The sequence below is a fragment of the Crotalus tigris genome, unplaced genomic scaffold (assembly GCF_016545835.1).
Source record: "Crotalus tigris isolate CLP2741 ecotype Arizona unplaced genomic scaffold, ASM1654583v1 scf7180000017631.5181431, whole genome shotgun sequence".
NCBI lineage: Eukaryota > Metazoa > Chordata > Lepidosauria > Squamata > Viperidae > Crotalus > Crotalus tigris.
In genome coordinates this window covers 76,939-93,735 of record NW_024096525.1, presented here as the reverse complement: position 1 = coordinate 93,735, position 16,797 = coordinate 76,939, and the positions used below count along the sequence as shown (strand labels likewise).

At 48.5% G+C, this 16,797-nt stretch overlaps 1 protein-coding gene across 3 annotated transcripts in view; it reads right to left on the bottom strand.

The window, feature by feature from the left end:
* The window catches only part of TTK (TTK protein kinase), a 64,688-nt gene extending 48,306 nt beyond the window's left edge, over positions 1-16,382 (bottom strand). Inside the window, exon 1 of one of the 3 annotated variants that reach the window (XM_039334442.1) lies at positions 16,046-16,382. The gene's annotated coding sequence lies outside the window, so the exon portion shown is untranslated. The remainder of the gene's footprint in view (positions 1-16,045) is intronic. The other 2 variants (XM_039334441.1, XM_039334443.1) reach the window with 2 other exon arrangements.
* Positions 16,383-16,797: the final 415 nt, after the last annotated feature.

The window sequence follows — 16,797 nt, the reverse complement described above, 5'->3', positions numbered from 1 at the left end:
ATTTGGATGAAGGGATAGATGGAGAACTCATCAAATTTGCAGACGACACCAAGCTGGCAGGAACTAGCCAACACTCCAGAAGACAGGCTTAAGATACAGAAGGATCTGGACAGACTTGAACACTGGGCACTAACTAACAAAATGAAATTCAATGGTGAAAAAAGCAAGGTTCTACATTTAGGCAAGAAAAACCAAATGCACAAGTACAGCATAGGTGGCACCATGCTCAATAGTAGTAACTGTGAGAGGGACCTCGGAGTCCTAGTAGACAATCACTAAATATGAGCCAGCAGTGTGCTGCAGCTGCCAAAAAGGCCAACACAGTGCTAGGCTGCATTAACAGAGGGATAGAATCAAGATCACGTGAAGTATTAATACCACTCTTCAATGCCTTGGTAAGGCCACACTTGGAATACTGCATCCAGTTTTGGTCACCACGATGTAAAAAAGATGTTGAGACTCTAGAAAGAGTACAGAGAAGAGCAACAAAGATGATTAGGGGACTGGAGGCTAAAACATATAAGGAACGGTTGCTAGAATTGGGTATGTCTAGTTTAACGAAGAGAAGGACAAGGGGGGACATGATAGCAGTATTCCAATATCTCAGGGGCTGCCATAAAGAAGAGGGAGTCAAGCTATTTTCCAAAGCACCTGAAGGCAGGACAAGAAGGAACGGATGGAAACTAATCAAGGAGAGAAGGGGCGTTGGTCTTACCTGAACGCCTTTTCTCAGTACGGAGATGGATAATCCACGGATGGGTTTTCTCTGTCTGCCTGCTCTTGAGACCAAGTAGCCAAAGCTTGACACGCCCCCACTTCCTGTGGAGTCCATTCTTAACGAGGGCGAATTGGCTGATGATTGACGAGGTATTGGCTCTCAGCTCCCTACTAGCGGCCTGCTGGCCTTGGGGTGGGTGTGGATTATCCATCTCCGTACTGAGAAAAGGCGTTCAGGTAAGACCAACGCCCCTTCTCCAGTACAGGAGATGGATAATCCACGGATGGGACGTACCAAAGCCTCACTGTCCCAAGGGGTGGGAAACAGATAAGGCCGGTAGATTGATCTCTGAGACAACTTGCTGGAGGACCCTCCTACCAAAGGAGGCGTCCGCCGATGCAAAGCGGTCTATCTTGTAGTGTCGTATAAACGGGGAAGGCGAGGACCATGTCGCGGCCCTGCAAACTTCCTCGATTGACGCCTGGGTAGCCCATGCCGCCGAAGTTGCAGCGCTTCGGGTGGAATGGGCTGTGAGATGACTTGGGGGCAGCAGGGATGATACATTGTAAGCTTCTGCGATACAGCTTCGGATCCACCTTCCAATGGTGCCCGCGGAAACTTTCCGCCCCAAGGTGCCCGCTTGGAAGGACACAAATAGGGCCTCCGATTTGCGGAAGGGTTCTGTACGCTTTATATAACGCCGCAAGGCTCTGCGGACGTCCAATGTATGCCACTGCCGCTCCCGGTCATGTGTTGGATTTGGACAGAAGTTTGGGAGAATTACTTCCTGTGTCCTGTGAAAGAGTGAATTCACCTTCGGTATGAAGGCAGGATCTAACCTAAGGACCACCCTGTCCTTGTGGAAAATGCATAGGTCGTTTCTGACTGACAGTGCGGCCAGTTCCGAAATTCGTCTGGCCGATGTGATGGCAATCAGGAACGCCACCTTTAGCGACAGGTGTCGCAAGGAAACGGTCGCCAATGGTTCAAATGGTGACCGAGTGAGTGCGTGAAGGACTCGCGGTAGTTCCCAGGACGGGTACCTGTGAATTACTGGAGGTCTGGTGTTATAGGCGCCCTTGATAAAGGCGCGGATCCTGGGGTGGTGAGCTAAGGGAACCGAATCCGTGCAGGTGAGGAGGGTGGACAAGGCCGCCACTTGCCTGAGGATGGTCGCGGGGGCGAGGCCTCTGTCTAGTCCCTCCAAGAGGTAATCTACTATCTGAGGGATGTAGAGTTTGTGTAAGTCAAACTGCCGTTCCCTGCACCAAAGGCAAAAATTTTTCCAAGTGGAGTCATAAATGCGGTTTGTTGCCGGACGGCGTGAAGCTTGAATTATGGTAATGGCCCCGGGAGAGAATAGTTCCTGTGCCATTATCTGGCGCTCAAGTGCCAGGCGGTCAGTTGTAACCATTGGGGTTCCGGGTGACTGATGGTTCCCTGGTGTAGGGACACTTGATGAGGGGGAATGTTCCATGGGGGCGACTGAGACAGGTTCATCAGGTCGGCGAACCACGGTCTCTGTGGCCAATATGGTGCTACTAGGATCACTTCTGCCCGCTCCTGAATCAGCTTTCGGATGACCGCCGGTATGAGTGGTAGTGGGGGAAAGGCATAAAGCAGACCCTGAGGCCACTGAGTTCTCAGAGCGTCCGTCCCCTCTGCTCGCGGGTTGAAGTAACGAGAGTAAAATCTGGGGAGCTGGGCATTGTCTGATGATGCGAACAGATCGAGGATCGGGTACCCGAACTTGCGGGAGATGTCTAGGAACAAGTTCGGGTGTAGCCCCCACTCCGAAGGGTCCACTGTGGTGCGGCTTAGGAAGTCCGCTTGCTGGTTGTTGACCCCCGATATGTGTTCCGCTTTTAGTGACTTCAGATTGGGCTCTACCCAGCTGAATAGGAGTCGTGACTCTGTCATCAGGGTTTTTGATCTGGTCCCCCCCTGCCGATTGATGTGCGCCTTGGCTGCTACGTTGTCTGTTAGGACTAGAACGTGGTGGCCTCTGATTCTGTCTTTGAATTGTTGCAAGGCTAGGTGGATAGCCCTGAGTTCTAGCCAGTTGATGTTGTTTCTCAGATCCGTGGCGGACCAACGTCCCTGTACAAACTGGGAGTCCAGATGGGCTCCCCAACTATACAGACTGGCGTCTGTAGTGATGGTAACTCTGACTGGTTCCTTGAAGGGTGACCCCTTGGTCACGGCCCGAGAGCACCACCAGCGTAGCGCCCTGCGGATTTGTGCCGTGACCCTGACTAGGTGGTTGGATGCGCTGGTGTTCTGCTGTTGGTACGGGAGCAGAAACCACTGTAGTTCCCGTAGGTGGAGCCTGGCCCAGGGTACAATGGCTATGGCCGACACCATCTTGCCCAATAATTGGGAAAGTGTTAGTATCGGAACTGAACGTTGCCTGTGAACCCAGCGAGCCAGTTCCCTGATGCCGGCCACCCGGTCTTGGGAGAGATAGACCATACAGTTGGTTGTGTCTATCATGGCCCCCAGATGCAGCAGCCTGGACGAGGGAACTGTCTGGCTCTTCTGAAAGTTTACTGAGAATCCGTGTAATTGGAGGACGCGAATGACGGTCCTTACGTCCGCCTGAGCTGTCTGTAGGGATGTTGCTTGGATTAGTATGTCGTCTAGGTAACATTGGACGCGTATTGGGATTTTTCTCAGTTTGGCGGCTACCGCTGCTAGTATCTTGGTAAATACCCTGGGTGCCGAAGATAGACCGAAGGGGAGAGCTCTGTATTGGAAGTGTTTTCCCCCGTAACAGAAACGTAGGAACCGGCGGTGGTTTGGGTGGATGGGGATGTGAAGGTAGGCTTCCGTGAGGTCTATCGATGCCAGGAAGTCTCCTTCTCTGATGCTTCCCAGGATGGACTGAAGGGATTGCATCTTGAATTTTTTGTATGTGATGTAGCGGTTGAGGTTTTTTAGGTCCAGGATTGCCCTCCATCCTCCTGAAGTCTTTGGAACCACGAAGAGGATGGAGTAAAATCCTCTGCCTCTGTATTCCGCTGGGACCGGTTCTATTGCTTGAATGTCCAACAGGTGTTGGATGGCCTCCTGCATGAGTTTGCGTTTGGTGGGGTTCCTGGAGACCGAGCAGTTGATGAGTCGGTCTGGGGGTGTGACCAGGAACTCCAGGGACAGCCCGGACTGGATGGTTTGTAGTACCCAGTTGTCCGTGGAGGTCTGCTCCCACTGGTGGAAGAAGTGAGCTAGTCTTCCTCCAATGGGTAGGTCTATGTAGGAGTCATTTTGTCTTCCGGTACGGACGACCCGTTCCACGAAAGGGTCGTCTCGACTGGTTTTGTTGTCTGGGCTGGAACCCCGGTCTGTCGTAGGGGCGGCCGTACGGTTTGTTCTGCCTGGGAGTGAATGGCTTGGGTGCCTGACTGATAGGCGTGGTTGTCGGTTGGCGAAAGGACTGCCTACGAAAGTAAGGTGTGGTACGTTTGTCTGACCTTTTGTTCAAGTGTGCCATGACCTTCCGCTTGTCTTTGTTCTCTACAAGATAGGGGTCCAAGGCCTCCCCAAACAGACCGTTGCTTGAGTAAGGGGCGGTCGCTAGCCGCCACTTAGCCTTGGTGTCAGCTTGCCAGTGTTTTAGCCATAGCATTCTCCTGGCAATTATGTTGGATGCTATGGATCTGGATGAAAAAATGGCCGATTGGAACGTTGCGTCTGCAGCGTATTCCGTGGCTGCTACCATCTTAGCCAGGTCCTGGTGTGTTCGTATGTCCTCCATAGGAACTATGGTTTGTAGTTGTTGCAACCAGATGAGGGTGGCCCGGACAAAAAAGGAGGCCGAGGTGGCTGCTTTGATGGCCCATGCCGCTGTCTGGTGGGTTTTGCGAAAGGCTTGTTCCCACTTTTTGTCATCTGCCTTAAGGGCCTCCACTAGGTCCCCAGCCATGGCTGTCTGGGAGACCAAGGGGGTCCAGGCTTCATCTACTTTAGGAATTTCTAAGGCCTCATTGAGGTCTGTGGCAGTGCTGTATAATTTTTTGTCCGTACCACTCACTGATGGGAAGGAAGCGGGAGAGTCCCATGGCTTCTTGATCCCTTTCAGGAAAATGGCGGGGCAAGGTATATGGTGTTGCGTTGTCACCTTTTCTACGAATACGGGTCTGGATGTGGTGGCCGGTGTCGCTTGCGGCTGAGAAAACTGATCCGTCCCCATGTCCGCAATGGCTGTGGCCTTGCGTAGTATCGTGAGGAAGCGGTTGGGATTAAATAATCCCCCTGAGGGGGGCTCAGGGGGAAGTTCCTCATCCTCTGACATAGAGATCCCAGGTTGATCCTCCTCTTGTGGTGAAGAATAACCACTCATGGAGGACTGGGCCGGGGAGACGGGTTCCTGAATGCCTGAGGACTCTGAGGGGAGTTCCGAGTGTGGCATGGCTGAGATGGAGGGCCCCTGGTCGTGGTGGGCGGAGCGCTGTGCTAGGGCTCGGTCCACCACTTTGGTTAATAGGGCCTCTAGCCGTCCATCTGCCCAGATGTCCCCTATGTCATTACCTTTGGGTGTGGTGACCGCAGGTGGAGAGTTGGACTCAGTGGTTGTGCCTGCCGCCATGGTTGTTTGTTGGGCTGATGTAGATGGCGGATCCAGTGGTTGCGGTGTTCCTGGAATGGACCACGCGCTCTGGGTTGATGTGGATGGACCCAATGGTAATTCCATCTCGGTGGCCGCTATTTGAACCAATTCCAATTGGGCCTGCCTCTGCGCTCTGGAGAACTCCTTCTCCAGGGCCTGGTGCCTACGGCTGGCTTGCTTTTCCGCCAACTTGGAGGGCCTCTTGAGCGAGTGTTTTGTCTTCGCTTTGCACTTGCCTGCCGCCTTCTGGTCAGAAGGTGTGTTGCAGCCGTAATTGGGAGGTGGAGGGGTCGTGCTCATGGATTGAGGCAACGAGGGTCCCTCCATTCCGCTTGAGCAGTCCCAGAAAAACTGAGAAGACGCTCAGGCAGGCAAGTATTGGCGGGAGCGAAATTGGAACAAGTACCAGGACTGTTCCCCTGATCACCCGACCACAACAAAAATATTCTCTCTGGGCTAAGGTCACGGTAGCTGAGGGAGGTACCGAAGGCACGTTTGGAACCACTCTTTGGGTTCCGCCCGGAGGTCTTAGGTGACCAGGCAACGTGCACCAGTAGAAAAAGGAAAAGGGAGGCAAAAAATATCAGTGGCGACCTCAAAAGGGTCTGTAGGCCTGACTTAATACACAGCAGGTATCAAATGGCGGTCACCTAGAGCGGAATTTATTCTTATTAATACTATTACTATTATACTAATAATAGGAACAACAACAATAATAAAATAATAATAATAACAACAACAACAATAATGGTGATGATGATAATATTGTGTGTTCTGTCTTTAGGCCTGTTGGCCCTGCAGTCGCTTAATTTTTAGCTTTAAAAAAAAATTTTTTTTAATTATTATTATTATTATTTTTAAAATTTATGTATCTATTTTTATTATTATTATATTTTGTCCTATTATTATATGTGTGTATCGGGGGTGGAGCGCTGGTTGTGTGCTCCTATTCCGCCTCTATCAGTGATTCCAGATATGATGTAGAGCTTCCTTAAGCTCGGTTTGCCTTTCTCTGGCAAGAGATGGCAGCCACAGCTCGTTTCTCCCTGAAAAAGGGCTTTGCAGATCCCAGGAGGGTTCTCTAGCCTCCGTTTCTTGGTTGGCTTACTCCCTTCCTGTGCTTCGTTTCCCTCTGAAGATAAGCTCCGCAGCCTCCCAGAAGCTGCTTGTGCCCGGGGATTTAAATTTGGCGCGCTGTGACATTTTAAGGGAATCCCAGTCAGGGATTGCCTTTGTTGTCTGAAAACGGCAACTAAAATGGCGCCCGCGGTTGCCCTGGGCTGCTAGGGAATCTCCGATGATCCGAATTCAAGTTTGAATCCGGACCTGGAGATTGTTATTTTTTCCCCCAATTTGAGGAAAAAATCCCTTGGAAGGTTGGGGAGAAAAGCTCAGCAAGTGGTCTCTGCTGATGCCTTTGTTCCCCCCCCCCTTTTTTCACCTCCAGAGCCCTGGGGCTGACTGGGATCCGTGGGGAGTTTTCCCCCCCCCCACCCCCTTTTTCAATTTTAATATAGGATCAGGGATGATCCCAAGGAAAACTTAGTGGTTGAGGAAAAGGTTCAGCAAGTAGTCTCTGCTGATGCCTTCTTCCCCCCCTTTTCACCCCCCAGAGCCCTGGGGCTGGCTGATATCTGTGGGGAAATTTCCCTCCCCACCAATCCCCTTTTTAATTTTAGGTTTGAGATCAGGACTGATCCCCAGAAAATTTTGTGGTTAAATTCCTATAGGTGGAAATTTTTTTGGGAAGGGGAAGCCAATTATCAAGGGATAATCAATCAATGGATTTCTTGTCTAACCTGATAAGCTGAGAGCCACGCCAAAACGAGTCTTCTCCGAGCAGAGACCAAGTTAAGAATGGACTCCACAGGAAGTGGGGGCGTGTCAAGCTTTGGCTACTTGGTCTCAAGAGCAGGCAGACAGAGAAAACCCATCCGTGGATTATCCATCTCCTGTACTGGAGAAGCAACCTAGAACTAAGGAGAAACTTCCTGACAGTGAGAACAATTAATCAGTGGAACAGCCTGCCTCCAGAAGCAGTAAATGCTCCAACACTGGAAGTTTTTAAGAAGAGACTGGACAGCCATTTTTCCGGAATGGTGTAGGGTTTCCTGCCTGAGCAGGGGGTTGGACTAGATGACCTCCAAGGTCCCTTCCAACTTTACTACTATTACTATTACATCTGGTTTTATAGATTCACAGTTTATTAAGCTCTGTTGATCATTAGCTTGGTGGGTTATAGCTAGGCTAGAGAAACCCATAGTTAAAGGAAAAGATAGGATATATTTTTAGATTTTATCTTTCAAGTATTAACAAGACTTGATCATTATCTATAATTCTGTAATTTAGCCAATAAATTCTTTTGTTTAATATAATTTTAAACCGACTTGAAGCTTAGCATATTGGCTAAGAAAACACTACTCTAAGTTACTCGTACTGGGCAATGACACCAAGCATAACATAATCCTATAAAGAACTCCACCATTGTAAGTTGAAATAAAAAGAATTTGGAAAGCAAATGTCAACAGTAATCTCATATTCATTTTCTAACATAATTGCATATGCACATGAAGACACAAAATATTTCAGTCTATCTTAAATAATCCTTTAGAATTAAGCAAGATTACTACTTTAGAATCTTGCTCTCAACAAGGCATTCCCACACTCACACAAGAATTAAGAAACACAGTTTGATACCAACACCAGACCTAATGCCCCAAATCTCACTCAAGTGGAAGTGAGAGGAAATAATTTGCATTTACACCATCACCACATTATGCAACTTTTCCCACTGGCAATAAAAGGTTTTGCTCAGTTTGTTCCTCTGGTTAAACTGATTTTTTTTTCCATAAACAAATCACTCCCTTGCCTTAACTAATCCTAGCATCTTGAACAAATATGGACTTGCAAGAGTTTGGAAACAAGCAAATGCATTTTGGATCTTAATTGGCCCACTTCCTGATGGTACACTGTAGTGCTCCTTCTAGGGAAGTAGACACATTTAGAATGCTATCTGATACACACCTAATCCACTAGAAAGGAGAATAGCAAAAAGTGCCAATTTAATTCTTTTCTTCAATACAAACAATATTCTATAAGAATATAGATTTTCATCTAACTTCATAATATATTTCTCTAGTTGTTTTAATTTCTTCAAATACAGCTGTTCCCATTGCTGAGAATCAGAGTACACAAGTCACTGTATTACGAACCAATTATAATTTTTAAATTGTCTTTAAGAGCAATCCAATATATAGATAGTCCCAAACTTAAAACCATTTGTTAAAAGCAGCGGTTCTCAACCTGTGGGTCGCGACCCTTTTGGGGGTCGCACGAGCCTTCACAGAGGTCGCCTAAGACCATCGGAAAACACATATTTCCGATGGTCTTAGGCAGGCCTTGTCAACTGCCTTATCTCCCTCCCCCCCTACTCCATTTGTGGAAAATATGCTGCTTGGCGCCAGTCTGCACGAACTCTACCAAATGTGCCCTGCAGGGGGCGCATAAAGAGCGCAGGTGCAGAGCAAGGCCCCGCCCTCCCCAGAGACTCATTGTGCAGCAACCGGATTGACTTCTTCTTGTGCACGCAAGTCAGCGAAGGGGAAGCTGCCACAGCACCCAACTCTTGCGCCCATCAGCTGGCGACCCCCGAACTTGCGCTTGTCACCGAGAGGTCTGGCGACGGCCGCCGGTCTCTTTTGCCACACCGCCTGTCCTCGTCTCCTCCTCCGCCCGTTCATGTCGAGCCCGCCGGGGCTTGACAGGGAGAGAGGGAGGGAAGGAGGAAGGGACTCCTCCTCCTCTCCTAAGCTTCAAAGCATGATCGGCTTCCCAAGGGCACCACAATCCTCACGAAAGCGGGGAGGGGAGAAGCAAAGGGGGTGAGAAAGCTCGCGGCAGGCTCGAAGGAGCACCTGTCAGCGTTGATGACTAGAAATTCCCCACAAACCCAGGGAAGGGGTGGAGAAAAGGAGCCCCATTTGGGAGGAAACCGCTACCTTCTTCTCCTTGGCTTTGCGCTCTTGCCGGGCTGCCAAGCCTCTGCTTGCTGGAACTTCCTTTCCTTCCCTCCTCCTTGGTCTCTTCCTCCTTCCCTCCCTCTCCCATTGTCCCTTCCTTCCTTCCTTTCCTTCGCCTCCCTCTTTGTCCCTCCTTCCCTCCCTCTCTCCCCTTGTCCCTTCCATCCTTCCTTCTTCCCTCTTGTCCAGGATCGGGGTGAGCCTCTACAGCTGATCCGCACTTCTGCAGAGCAGCCCAGAAACAGGTCAGCTGTAGCAGCTCTCCTTGGTTCCTGCCCAGCAAACTTGCTCAAGCTTTGCTAGAAAACATGCCGCTTGCTTATTTAGCAGAAGCCCGAATCAGCTGTAGCCTGGCGCTGATCCTGGCATTTCTGCTAACTTAGCAAGCGGCATGTTTTCTGGCGAAGCTGAGCAAGTGAAATGGGCAGAGCTCTCCTCTGTCTCTGGTAACCTGGAGGCAGGTTTGGCATGTCACCATGGCCACCGGCAGCAAAGCCTCCAGCCACGCTGGCAGCCTATCCCCCTCCCCTTGTCCCTTCCTGGGCACGGAGGGGGGGAGGAAGGAAGGGACGAAGAGGGAGGGAAGGAAAGGATAATGAGAGAGGGAAGGAAGGAAGAAACAATGGAAGGGAGGGAAGAAAGGAAGGGACAAAGAGGGAGGGAGGGAGGGAGGGAGGGAGGGAAGGAAGGAAGGAAGGAAGGAAGGAAGGAAGGAAGGAAGGAAGGAAGGAAGGAAGGAAGGAAGGAAGGAAGGAAGGAAGGAGGAAGAGACTAAGAGGGAGGGGAAGGAAAGAAGGAAGGAAGGTACAATGGGAGAGAGGGAGGGAAGGAGGAAGAGACTAAGAAGGAGGTGAAGAAAAGGAAGGAAAGAAGGAAGGGACAATGGGAAAGAGGGAGGGAAGGAGGAAGAGACTAGGGAGGGGAAGGAAAGGAAGGAAGGGACAATGGGAGAGGGAGGGAAGGAGGAAGAGACTAAGAAGGAGGTGAAGGAAAGGAAGGAAGGGACAATGGGAGAGAGGGAGGGAAGGAGGAAGAGATTAAGGGAGGGGAAGGAAAGAAGGAAGGAAGGGACAATGGGAGAGGGAGGGAAGGAGGAAGAGACTAAGAAGGAGGTGAAGGAAAGGAAGGAAAGAAGGGACAATGGGAAAGAGGGAGGGAAGGAGGAAGAGACTAAGGGAGGGGAAGGAAAGGAAGAAAAGAAGGGAGTATGGGAGAGGGAGGGAAGGAGGAAAAGACTAAGAGGGAGGGGAAGGAAAGGAAGAAAAGAAGGAAGGGACAAGGGGAGAGAAGGAAGGAAAGGAAGGCAGGCACCCACCCCAGTCCCATCCCAGAGACCCACAGATTCCCCCCCCACAGGCCCTCTGCAACTGAGTGATCAGCTGGCCACGCCCCCTGGCCATTGATCACGTGACCCTGAGACACTGTGAACGTCATAGGTATGAATCAGTTGTCAAGCATCCGAATGTAAATCACATGACCCTGGGGATGCTGCAACAATCATAAGTGAGAAAAATGATCATAATTCACTTTTTCAGTGCTGTTGTAACTTCAAACAGTCACTAAGCGAATTGTTGTAAGTCGAGGACTACCTATACTTTCCCTTTTTTTTTCTTTTTTTTTCCTTTTTTTTGGTCAAGTTTTTGATACCCCCCCGGCCAGCTGGATGGGGGGTTGGGGGTCACCACAACATGAGGAACTGTATTAAAGGGTCACGGCATGAGGAAGGTTGAGAACCCGTGGTTTAGAGACTGTTCAAAGTTACAAAGGCGCTGAAAAAAGTGACTTATGACCATCTTTCACACTTACAACTGTTGAAGCATCCCCCTGGTCACATGATCAAAATTTGGATGCTCGGCAACTGGTTCATATTTATGATGGTTGCAGTGTCCTGGGATCATCTGGTCATCTTTTGCAACCTTCTGATAAGCAAAGTCAATGGGGAAGACAGATTCGCTTACCAATCATGTTACTAATTTAACAATCTCAGTGATTCACTTAACAAATGGGGCAAGAAAGGTTATAAAATGGGGCAAAACTCACTTAATAACTGTCTCACTTAGCAATGAAAATTTTGGGCTCGATTGTCCTAATTGAAGGACTACCTGTAAAATGTGCTGTAATTGTGCAATCAGGTGGTGATGGCAATTTGATTACAACTAAGTCCTCCTCCACTAGGTAAATATACAACTGGCACACCAGGAGTTTGATATCATCACTGGCCACTCCCAGGAGTTTCACACAGATATTAAAGAGCAGAAAAGACCAATCCTTGCAGCACTGCACATAATAGAAGCCAAGGTATCACCAAACTTCTTGCCTCCTATCATCCTATCACTTTAGACTAAAACTGGCCCCTGAAAAGGAATAGAACCACTGCAAAACAGTGCCCTCAATCCTCAACTCTGATGAGTGGGTTCTGTAAGATTGAATAATTATTGGTATCAAAGACCACCAAGAAGTCTAACAGGACCAGGAGGCTTCAATCACACACACACACACACACACACACCATTCAACACTATTTCTATCCCATATCAAAGTCTGACTAAGAAAGAGAAAGATAATCCATTTCTACTAGGGGGCTGCGAAGAGGATGTTGCAGATCGGATGATAGTTATCCAAATCTTCTGGATCTAGGGATAGCCTTTTCAGAAGGGGGTTCATCACAGTCTCCTTCAAGACTGCTGGTATTTCTGCCTCCAAAAGGAGGCATGACAGCCTACTGGACCTACATGGTAACCTTTCTTCCTGTTCCTTTAAACAGCCAGAGTGGCTCAAAAAACAAGTGGCAGGAAATACCATTGGGAGTTCACAGAACAAACTCCCAAATAATATGACAGCTTTGACAAAAGCCTGGCCATCCTCTCTACTGCCTTGGTCCCACTGAGCTTCGTTGCAACTGTAGAAGAGGGAAGGGCCAAGGATCTGTGTTCCCAAATCCATGATACAAAAAGGCGTTTCATCTCCTTCTACATACAAGGTTAGGATAGCTATAAAAGTAACACATTACTATCTTCAGAAAAAGGTTTAACATAGCTTTGTAATGATAGGGTCCATACATACCGTGTTTCCCCCAAAATAAGACCCAACCGCAAAATAAGCCCCAGCATGATTTTTCAGGACGCTCATCATATAAGCCCCACCCCAAAATTAAGCCCCAGTTAAGATCGTCAGTTGGACAGATGCATTTAGTACCACATTTCCCCAAATTTAAGCCCTAACCAGAAAATAAGCCCTATGCATCTTTTGGAGCAAAAATCAATGTAAGACCGGTCTTATTTTCGGGGAAACACAGTATATATTCTGGCCAAATTGAAACACTGGGTAGGATTCTGATTGCTCATCTGAAAAATGAATTGGTAAAAAGTACAGCAACAATCATCCCTCACACATTGGCCAGCCTGTTTAACCAAGGCAGATACATATGGTTTCTCCCAGGGGACTGACCTGTTCCCGTGCACGTAATCAATTCCCAACTTGTTGTGCAGGGCAAATCAAGAAAAAGATCTGTTACAATGAGAAAATAAATGTGTAGCAGCACAGAAATTAAAAGGGCCAAGAAGCAAAAGAAGCCAAGTATAGTATTTAACATTAGGAGGGAAGAAATGGAAACAACTGCTTCAGGATGAGTAGATAGAACTTGCTGTTGATAAAACAAAGGAGATCATTGTAGATTTTAGAAAGAGCCAGCATACTCATACTCCACTTAGTATCAAGGACGCAGACATAGAGGTGGTCAACAGTATTAAGTAACTGGGGGTGCAGATAACTAATAATCTGAATTGGTCTCTCCACACGTCATCCTTAGTGAAACGTACAAACCAGCATCTGCATTTCATGCATTGGATGGGGAGAGCATATCTTTCTCCTTCTGTCCTGGCCACTTTTTACAAAGGCACAACTGAGAACATTTTAACAAACTGCATCATTGTCTGGTCTGGTGGCAGCAGTGCCTCAGAAGATTATAGGAAGCTCACTTCCTGGTATTTAGGATGCTGCTTATTTAAGCGCTATGTGCTCAGAGCTCAAAGCATTGTTAGAGATCCCACACACCCACTTTACAGACTGTTTCTATTGGTCCCCTCTGGGAAGAGGTTTCGAAGTATTTCTAGCATTCTGTAATAGCTTTGTTCCCAATGCCATCCGTCTGGTAAACTTGCAAGATTCATTTTTCTCGCCCTGCACATGTATACATAACCCGAACATATATGTGGGCATATGCATAATTCTGTATTTATTTATATTTGTCACATGTAGTGTATATCGGAGGCGGTGACCCTTTGAGAGCTGTATGCAATGAAATTTCATTTTAATGTATGCCGATTAGTGTACTTTCAAAGTGACAATAAAGGTATTATTCTATTCTATTCTATTCTATTCTGTATTTTTTATTTATTTAGCACAAGGGTCTTCAAACTTGGCCCTTTTATGACTTGTGGACTTCAACTCCCAGAATTCCTCAGCCAGACACACGTCGGTTGATAGAATCTCCATCCACCCACGCTCCCAAAAAACAAAGGGAATGTCAGGTGATGAAGGAATGCCGACCAACAAACCTAGGATTCCACTGGACTCCCCGAATGGGGAAGATGGGAGGAGCCGGCTCGAGACAGCGACAGGCCAACCACACCCGAGAAGGGGGAGGACAATTACATCAATCTGCCCCATAGAGACGGCCTGATTGCGCCAACGGGGTTCACGAACTGACGCTCGAGGCGCCCGGGATGATACAGAGACCAACAGTACTAGAAATGGGGGGGAGGAGAAAGCAGACGCCAGACTGGACAGCAGCCACAAGAACGACGACAGTGTGACGGGAAGGGGGAGACTGGAGAGTAAGAACCAATGGGAGGTATTAAGGGCGCAACCCCACAAGAGAAAAGATAGCAACTGGGATGTGGATGGGGGATACAGAAAGGAGGAAGGGGAGAGAGATTACACCATAGCAGGACAGCCCGGACAAGGGGGGAGAAAGTGCGAGAAGAGAGGGCAGCTGAGAGATGCGGAGCTCCTGACTAATCAAAAAAGGGGGGGGGGAGAAAACTCCCCCAACTTAGGATCACATGAGGGGAGAATGCATAACAACACACACGTAGGCAGATGATGCAAAAAAAGCAGTCACTGATACAGAAGTTACGACTAGAGTGCGGCTAAGCCAATTGGGACCGGTGACGAGATCTATGAGCCAGGTGCAAGCAGCGCTTTACCTATAAATAAACTCTCCCATCGACTAACATTGTACCCTGACAATGTCGGCAGTTGCCGACGAAAGCTAGGTGATTTATTGTATTAAACGTTTATAGTTTTATAATATTCCTGGTGCTCATGTGTTTTTTGGTTATTTGGAAGATGAATATACCCAGGAATCACACTTTTATTTTTAATGTCATTATTGATATATATATATATACATATATACATACATACATACATATATATATACATTTAAATGTATACATATATATGTTGCTCATCTCATTATATAAAGTGACTCTGTTCTGACTGGAATATTTATGCAATCCTAAATGGCAGAATGCAAAAACATACATGTCAGGCAACCTAGGTTGATACCTTCTTTCTCCAGCAAGTGGTTTGGACAAGGCAACAAGTAGCTTTCCAAGCAGGACTGGAAGCACTTGCTTCCTTTCCAAGGTTCAGCGGCAGGCATCAGTGATGTATCAGCTCCAGGCTGGATCACTGTTGGGTATTTGCTCCCACTCTGCCCAGAGGGATGGTAGCAGAGTTGAGTTTTTCTGGGCCAGGGTAAAGTTGAGTAAAAGTAATGCCCTCAGGGGCTGTGCAGTAATCCTTTCCCCTGAGAAGCAGCTATGAATTTGGCTGCGTTCCCGATTGCTTCCTGTTGAAAGATCTTGTTTTGGAAAATAAGAGGATTCTACCATTGTTTTGCCTAATACGTAGATACAAGTAAAGGGATGAGAGTTGCAGCACCCCTAAAGTTGAGAACCCGTGGCACAACTAGAAACCACTTTATGGGAAAGAAAACATCTGTACATTCAAACCCACACCACCTACAGAAATGCATGGAATCTTTCAGGAGCACTTTTTCCCCCAAAAAAAACTGGACGTCTGAGCGCAGCACTTCATGCCTCACTCTGGCTCCCTGATCCTTTTGAATGTGTTCTGGCCTTGTCTGTAAAGGGTTGGTTGCAGTAGTGGGATTTAAATATGGGAACAACCGGTTCTCTGTGTGGATGCCGCTTCTGGAAGTCCATTCAGGGCCTGGGCAACAAATAATTAGCTACCGGTTCTGCCGAAGTGGTGCAAACCGGCTGAATCCCACCACTAGTTGGTTGACCAACCCCTTTTTTATGGTGAGGATTTGGAAATCAGGATCTTGCTCAGAGATCAGCGGAACCCAAACGGCGAGTAGGGAAGCTCGGCCTTCCGTCAAAACCAAAACCCGGGAGGCGAGGTGGGCAGTCGAGGAAGGGGAAATGAAATGAATATACCGAGAAGGGCAGCAACTCAAGAGGGGACGGAAAAAGCAGTAAAACGGACAGAGACGTGCGAAAACGCCTCCCAGCTGGAGGGAACCTGGTGAGAAAGGCCCGGCCGTCGAAGAGGCCCGCAAGCCAGAAGGGCATCGAAGGCACCGCGCTCGCTTTCAGAGGAGGCCTATCACTAACGGAGCAAGACTCCACCGAGGCCCGAAGGGGAAGAGCCATTTATTGAGCAACTCACCACGTTCGTGTTATTAACACTCCTCGTCACCTGAAGGGATCGTGGTGGAGGTGCCGTTTCCCGGCGTTTGAATCTCGTCACTGACAAGCAACTTGCAGATGATTGGTTAACTCCATGGCTGAAGCTACGCCGCTTCTGATTGGATTGTCGTTTGATTGGCAAGCGGCGAGGCCCGCTTCTGACCGTGGCCAACCCGGAAAAGGGGATGACGGCCGGTTCCCGTTGCTTGAAAGACGTATTTAGGCGGGCGAATCAGGCGCCAGCGAAGTATCAGGCGCGCGGAGGGGTGGGGGATAAGCACACACTCAACCAATCCTACTTGGGGGCTACATTCAGTTCAGCGCGGGCTGCGGTCGCCTGTAGGTTCGCTTCATTCAGTTCGGAGCTGCGCGCGCTGCGGTGTTGCTCTGATAAAAGAACGGGGGCTTCCGCGCTTTCTCCCCCCCCCATTTCCCCAAATAAGGGGTGGGCAACCTCGGCTCTTTTATGACTCATGGACTTCAACTCCCAGAGCTATGCTGGCTCAGGAATTCTGGGAGTTGAAGTCCATGAGTCATAAAAGAGCCGAGGTTGCCTACCCCTGCCCCATATCTACCGATAAGCACAAGAGATTGGAACATACGAAGAGAACGGAGAACGTGCAATTATGAGAAGGAAATGCACCGAACGTAAAAGATGGTCGTGATTAAAATCTGTGATCAAAGAAGCTCTTCGACGTGCTTGGGAGATTTCAGACCTTCAGCAGGCTGGCC